This window comes from Dromaius novaehollandiae, chromosome W (assembly GCF_036370855.1).
Source record: "Dromaius novaehollandiae isolate bDroNov1 chromosome W, bDroNov1.hap1, whole genome shotgun sequence".
NCBI lineage: Eukaryota > Metazoa > Chordata > Aves > Casuariiformes > Dromaiidae > Dromaius > Dromaius novaehollandiae.
The window spans coordinates 8,526,378-8,534,319 of record NC_088130.1 but is presented as its reverse complement, the minus strand read 5'-3'; the positions used below and the strand labels follow the sequence as shown (position 1 = coordinate 8,534,319).

At 50.9% G+C, this 7,942-nt stretch overlaps 1 pseudogene; it reads left to right on the top strand.

Annotated features, from left to right (window-relative positions):
- Positions 1–4,616: 4,616 nt before the first annotated feature.
- LOC135324369 (vesicle-associated membrane protein-associated protein B/C-like) lies at positions 4,617–5,129 on the top strand (annotated as a pseudogene).
- Positions 5,130–7,942: the final 2,813 nt, after the last annotated feature.

Here is a 7,942-nt window from a genome sequence, read left to right as displayed (position 1 = left end):
CAGAGGCGGTTCATTTTACTAGAGAGCAGCTCGAGAGGATGGGGGCTCTGCCCCAGGATCCCATGCTGCACAACACCCTCTGTACCCTGCAGCAGCAAAACTGAAACATTTCCCTCTCTCTAATGGAGTGGGTGCTGGGCGTGGTGCACTTAACCTGGCTGACCGCCGCGGACATCGATGACGGGCTCACTGAGTGGGCTACTATTGCAGCATGGATAAACCAGTTGCAGCAATCAGGAATGGTGCCTAGAATTTATTCCCCTGACTTTACCGGACAAACTTGCTGCGAACTGCCCCCCCCCCCCCCCCACAATCTTAAAGTGATGGTGCTACCTGTGATGGGGGTGGGACGTTGAAGCGCTGCTATCTCAGCTGGCAGAGGCGTCCTCTGTTAGCAGAGATGGGAAGTTGGGAAACAGGCGGGTAAACGTGAAACGGAAAGAAAGGGCCAGTCGCGGCACTATGTTCCGAGACCTGCTGTGAGCTGGCGTACCATGGCGGGAGGTGGACAGCAAACCCAACGCAGAGCTGCTGAAGCGGTAGCTACAGCTCAAGCCGGAGCAGTGCACAAAGCCTACAGCGGGGGGGAAAGCCCAGCGAGCAGCCTGGAGAGCGCAGGGGAGGGCCAGCGACACCCGCTGCCCTGCCTGCTGAGTACACCGAGTGGAAGCTGCCAGCTCAATATTGACAGGGAGGCGGGTGCCCCCTGTCCCCCATCCAAATTAGATGATATGTAATGGGGGACCGTCGCCCTTTTATCCCAATTGAAATTTACTGTCCTAATGGGGGACAACAGCGAGTAATGGCGCTGGTGGACACAGGGGCGGAGGTTACCATTTTGCATTGGGCCCCATCCCACTGGGGCCGCTCAGTGACTGTGAGCGGCCTCGGCGGGGCCGATGTGCAAGCCACTCCCATGCAATTAAAATTGGCGATGGGCAAATCACCCCCTGTTAAGGCTGTTCTGTTGGCGGCCCCGATCCAAGAGTATATTTTAGGCATTGATATACTCCGAGGGAAAACCACCAGTACTCAGTGGGGCCCCTTTTCTTTTGGGCAGCCCCTATACATTAAAACAGCTATTACTATTTTGAGAGGGCACCCTAAATGGGACCCAGTGGAGCTCCCTGTGCCTACCACTGCTGTTAACACTAAACAGTACCATATACCTGGAGGGCATGATGAGATAACAGATACCATCTGTGGCCTTTTGGCTGCTGGCATCATTCGCCCAGCAGCCAGTGCCTTTAATAGCCCCATTTGGCCAGTGAAAAAGAAAGATGGGTCCTGGAGAATGACAGTGGACTACTGCAACCTTAACAGCATAACTCTGATGTTGACTGCAGCTGTGCCTGACATGGTGTCCATCATGGAACGATTGGCCACCAGAATAGGACACTGGCATGTGGTAATGGATTTGGCAAATGCCTTCTTCTCTATTGCCATCACATAAAGGAGCCAAGATCAATTTGCATTTACCTGGGAAGGTCGCCAATATACCTTCATGGTACTGCCACAAGGTTATAAACATAGCCCCACCATTTGTCACCAGCTGGTGAGCAGGGACCTCAACCGGGTGACCCTGCCCAATAAGGTAGTAATGGAACACTATATTGACGACATCTTGCTAAGCAGCCCCACTGAAGCAAGCCTTGTTGAAGCAAAGGCACGAGTCCTAGAGGTGTTAACCGATAGCGGGTGGGTGGTGAACCCAAAGAAAATACAGGGTCCCAGCAATGAAGTCGTCTTTCTAGGCATACTCTGGTCAGGTTCCCAGAGGAAAATACCACAAAAAGCCATCCAATAGCCCAACTGATATGTGAGCATATAGGGGTCGCCACTATCCAGGAAGTAGATTCCTTGCAACCCACTCAGCAACCAGGTGGTTTCGGGTCTACAGAGCGTGCTGTGTGGGTGCATGATCCAGCTAAACCCGTACAGTTGGAAGGAGAAATCATTGCTGATGGTCCAGGAGACACCCACCTCGTACGAATCAAAGGGGAAAGTGTCCCAGTCTATGTCCCCTCTAGGAGACTCTCGCCCAGAAAATCGTGACCTGATGAATATGCCGAGCAGAGCCACAACATTGCTGCTCTCCATCCCAGCCTTGTACACTGACAGAAGTCAGGACACCGATGGAACTGCGGTGAGCACATCAAACCCAACATCCACAAGATAAAGAGCCTACTTCAAGTATTACATGATGTAAAGTCCGAAGAGTCAGTGCAGGACAACCTCTAGCAGTGACTGTCATCATAGCTGTCGAATTTAGGACTATGGGGAAAATGCATTGTGCTCCTGGTTCTGGGCTGATTAGTCGCTTGCATGCCTTAGCTGTTAGTTGGGCTAATACCGGAAAGGCATGTCTGAACCTTGTCCACACAGTGGTGGCACTGATACCACATCTTTGTCAGTCAGGGGGTGGAGTGTAGTGAGAACACCTGTGGAAGACCTGGCGAGGAGTCAGTGACTGGCAGAGTACGTGATAGCAGCCCAGCATGTGAAACTACACACTGACCAAGTTCCCATCGGAACCAGGCATGCGTATTCTGTTTTGTCTACAATGTCTAGCTGCTTCCCAGAGAGTAGTTTCTCACGGTTAGCACAGCTAAGATAAGGAAATAGTTCTAGTAGATAAAAGGGGGGGCCCTTGGGATACACGGGAGGAGTCCCACCTGGGCATCCGACCCATGCCTCCAGCAGCCTCCTGCCAGCGACCCCTCCTCGCAGTTCTCGGGTCTCCCCATGCAGCTTGGAGTGTAAGTCCTTTATTAAATCTATCCTGTTTAACTCCTCAAGAACTTTGTGTGTCTCCTCTGCCGCTATCCGACCCTCTCTTGCCTGCCTTGCAGTCACACACCCAGACACATTTTGCAGATGGACTGGAAGCAGTTTCCACCTGTATCCATTTCAGGAATGGACCGGAAGTGGTTTCCAAACCCTAACCCGGATCCATTTCGGGGATGGAACGGAAGTGATTTCCTAAACTTAATGCTGTCCTGGATGCATTTCGGGAACAGACTGGAAGTCATTTACATCCGGACCCATTTCGGGAATGGACCAGAAGTGGTTTCCAATCCAACCTATTTCAGGGATGGACCCAGAGTGGTTTCCACATGGGCCCATTTTGCGGATGGATCAGGAGTGGTTTCCAAACCGTAACCCCTAACTGTAACCCTAACCTGGATGCATTTCAGGGATGGAACGGAAGTGGTTTCCACCTGGACCCATTTCGGGAATGGACCCAAAGTGGTTTCCACCCGGACCCATTTTGGGAACGGACCTGAAGTGCTTTCCTAACCCTAATCCTAAGCAAAACCACACACATTTCAGGGGCAGACCGGAAGTGGTTTCCACCGTGACCCATTTCGAGCACAAACTGGAAGTGATTTCCATCTGGACCCATTTCGGGGACTGTAGGGGCAGACAGCGAGGGATTGGACAAGATAGAGTTAAGGAGCCGAAAGCCTTGGGAGGAATAAATAGCAGTATGTAGATAAGGTAGTAGCCGCACGGAATGAGAAGGAGTGATGATGGGAACTTGACCTTCGAGAAAGTACCGATCCGGGCTAGAGCTTATATAAAGGGCTTGCTTGCTTGAATAAAGTTGATTCTGATCCAGCACATCGGAGTCCGTGAATCAGACCGCCACAAATGACGCCCGAACAGGGACCGAAGACTGACTTCGTCCAGGGCTGTAGAGGCAGCGGTTAGCTGAACCGGTGGCGGAGCCCGGCTGAACAAAGAGCTGCTGAAAGGAAGCAGAAGGGGAGCCGCTGAAAGGAAGCGGCATCGTGCGCAACAGGTTACCTACCACTGGACGGAGGTAAGCGGCCGGGAACGCGTGGGAGTCGTGGGAAACGGAATCTCCCCGCAAGATAGGCCCGTGCTAAACGTAATGCAAAAGACTTTGAAACAGCACAGCAGAGATATACCCCCCAAGATCTCAAAATGCTATTAGTGTGGGCACGCTCGAACTGTCCCGAGGTGAATTCCAGTACGATTTATAGCCTCGGTACGTGGGACTCAATCGGAGTTAAGCTCTGGGACGCGGCAACAAGAAACGATAAGACGGCGGCAGGACTTTTAGCCCCGTGGCGTACCATGCTTGAGACCCTGAAAGAGCATAGCAAGAAGAAAACACAGGGACCGGAGGCACCCGCAGCCCCCACAGCACCTCCGTCAAGCGACACGGTGGTGGGGACGGTGGGTGGATGGGACTCCCCAGGAAACGACCCAGACAATCCATTTGACCCAGGGCCGATCGATCCGGAACAGGAGCCGGACCTCTATCCGCCTCTTAATGCGCCTTGCTGTGTCCATCTTACGGCCCCTTCGGAACCACCGCCCCCTCAAGAGATGGGGCCGCCCGCGAGTACGGACTGCCCACAAACCCCCCCCCCCCCCCAACACTGACCCGGCCTTCTGGGAAGGATCCATCGCCCCAGGGCCGCTCGGCGGGGTGTGACTACACTGGCCGGGGACGCCCACCGCCTGCCTTCCTTCCCTCCCTCCTTTCCTCCCTGCCTTCCTTCCCCTCCCGCCCAGCCCTTCCTCTCTCCACCTGGTGCCGCCTCCACCTGGTGCTGCCACCGCCGAGCAACAGGAGGAGGAACATGGCGAAAGCGGAGCAGGCCTCAGCCTCAAACGGCAGCACAAGCTCAAATTCAAAGGGCCTTTCACAGATGGTGTCACCACAAACCTGAAGCTCGGCAATCCTACAGACAGAAATGTGTGCTTCAAAGTTAAGACCACAGCACCACGTAGATACTGTGTAAGACCTAACAGTGCAATTATCGATGCAGGAACATCAATTAATGTTTCTGTGATGCTACAGCCTTTTGACTATGATCCTAATGAGAAAAGTAAACACAAGTTTATGGTTAAAAAAAAAAAAAGAAAAAAAGAAAAAAAAAAAAAAAGAAAAAAAAAAGAGAAACAGTCTATGCTTGCTCCAGCTGATACTTCAGATATGGAAGCAGTATGGAAAGAGGCAAAACCAGAAGAACTCATGCATTCGAAACTTAGGTGTGTGTTTGAGCTACCAACGGAAAATGATACACTTTATGACATAGAAATGAGATTGTATCTACAACTGCAACAAAGACAGATTCTTCTGTAATGTCTAAATCAGTAAGTCCCTCTTCGGAGGCACCCAGCTCGAGCTGTAATTACTGCACGTGTATCATTAAAATTTAATTATTTAATTTGCTTTGATTTGGCTCTGAACTTTTCTGCGGGAACCTAGGGTCAGGCCCTGTTATGGTGGCCGACAAGCCTAATTTCCATAGCAGTTTGGCGACCCAGGTGGGACCCTAGGCGACCACTGTCGGGGCCTCTCATCTCCAAACGATCATCTGGTGCCATCGGGTGAGTTCACCTGGGATCTTTGGCAACGAGAGGCACCGAAAAGGTGAGTCCTAAATTCCCGCCTAAATTCTAAATTCTGGTCTGGTAACAGTGCACTGTAAGGGGTGTGCGGGCTGGCCACCGTAAGGCATACCAGGGGACGGGTGAGAGTCCCATCCCCAGGGTTTGAGTGGGTTTTAAGTTCCAGCTCAGTCCAGCCGGAGAAGGGGAGTGTGCAGCCTGATCAGCATAAGGCGCACTGCAAGACTGTAAGACAGAAGTCTAGAGTCACCGTGACTGGTGTGAGCATGAGCAGTACTGTGTGTGCGAGTGCGTATAGCCTGGGAACCGACCGGGGCGCCCGTCGGCTGATGAAGCCGCCCGCTGCAAAGGGACAGCAGTCCTAGCAGTTAAAGACTCGGGTGGTGTGAGTGCGGTTCCCAGAGAGTGAGAGAAAGAGAGTGTGTGATTAAAAAAAAAAAAAAAAAAAAAAGTTGGTCCAACTATGTCAGGAGGATTGCCCATTCCTGACAAAGGAGGAAAACCCAGCGGAACCCAGCAAGGGACTTTTGGGACTTTTGATCAGCAGGCTAAATTGTCCCATGATTTCTTTTTTTTTTTACTAAAATGCAAAAGCGCCACAAAAAACTTATCATATCACAAGGGACTAGGCCCAAAACATTATTTGAAGTTGCCCCGATTGCCAAAATATATCCCCGTTACCACCCTACTCAGGGACCAATCCTCGAGGCCTGCAGCCTTGCAATGTCTGGCAGACAGACGTTACCCATTATCCCTCATTCGGAAGACTGAAATATGTCCATGTCTCTGTAGATACCTTTTCCCATTACGTTGTCACTACTGCCCATGTTGGGGAAAAAAGCCATGATGTATGTCGTCACTGGCTTGCCTGTTTCGCCACAATGGGGGTTCCCACTCAAATTAAAACTGACAATGGTCCCGCATACACTGCACAACGAACGCGGGCATTTCTTCAAACCTGGGGGGTCACTCATGTGACCGGAATTCCCCATTCCCCAACTGGCCAGGCAATAGTGGAACGTACCCATCGTACTCTAAAAAACATGCTTGAAAAACAAAAAAGGGGGAATAGCCCTGGTGCCTCCCCACAAGAGCAGCTGTGGAAAGCCTTATATGTTCTCAACCTCCTAAGCCGTTATACGGACCAAAATGCAGTTAATAAGCATTTCTCATGCCCTACGTGGCAAGAACAGCCTCGGGTTCACTACAAGAACCTGGGAACGGGTCAATGGAGTGAACCAGTAGACTTAATAATGTGGGGGAAAGGTTGTGCTTGTGTCTCCACAGGTAACGGGCCTCGTTGGATGCCTGCACGGCTGATTCGACCTGTTGACGCATCCCTCGAAACACCAAACGAGGACTGAGAGTCAGTTAAGATGAGCCCATTTCAGGACATTTTCTGGCAATATCTGCCTGCCTCGTGCAGGGTCAATATCGATTCATAAAAGTTTACCACGACTACGCGACCTTACTAATAAGTTGTAGATAGAATCAGAGTGGAACCCTTTTGAGGGATAGGACTGGACGTTAGGTTTGGGGTCGTAGGTGAAGAAGGTACTGGCGTGTGGATTGGTAATCTTGCTAAGATTTCTAGCGCTTGCTATCTATCTCCCCTGCTTAATAAGCCTTATGCAGAGAATGACTCGAAGGGCTTTGCATCAAGTACTTGTTGTACAAATACACACTGCACTGGCAATATTTAGTTTAGAAAATAAAAAAGGGGGAGATGTAGGGGCAGACAGCGAGGGATTGGACAAGATAGAGTTAAGGAATCGAAAGCCTTGGGAGGAATAAATAGCAGTATGTAGATAAGGTAGTAGCTGCACAGGATGAGAAGGAGTGATGATGGGAACTTGACCTTCGAGAAAGTACCGATCCGGGCTAGAGCTTATATAAAGGGCTTGCTTGCTTGAATAAAGTTGATTCTGATCCAGCACATCGGAGTCCGTGAATCGGACCGCCACAGGGGACGGACCGGCTGTCTTTTCCAGTCAGACCCATTTCGAGGATGGACCGGAAGTGGTTTCCTAATCCTAACGCTAACAGGACCCTATTCGGGGATGGAAGGGAACTGGTTTCCTAACCCTAATCCTAAATATAACCCAGACCATTTTTGGGGACGGACAGGTAGTGATTTCTAACCGGACCCATTTCGGGGATGGACCAGAAGTTGGGTTCCACCCGGACCCATTTTGGGGACAGCCCGGAAGTGGTTTCCTAACCCTAACACGGATCCCTATCGGTGATGGAGCAGAAGTTTGGATTCACCTGGACTCATTTCATGGATGGACCGTAGGATGGGTTCCACTCAGACCGTTTTCAGGGGCGGAACGGAAGTGCTTTCCCAAACGTAATGCAAACCCAGACCAATTTCGGGGGCAGAATGGAACTGGTTTACTAACCCTAATCCTAAATATAACCAGGACCCATTTCAGGGATGGACTTGAAGTGTTTCCTAACATTAACCCTAACCTAGACCAATTTTGAGGATGAATTGGAAGTGGTTTCCAACGGGGCCCCTTTTGAGGACAGACCAGAAGTGGTTTCCAGC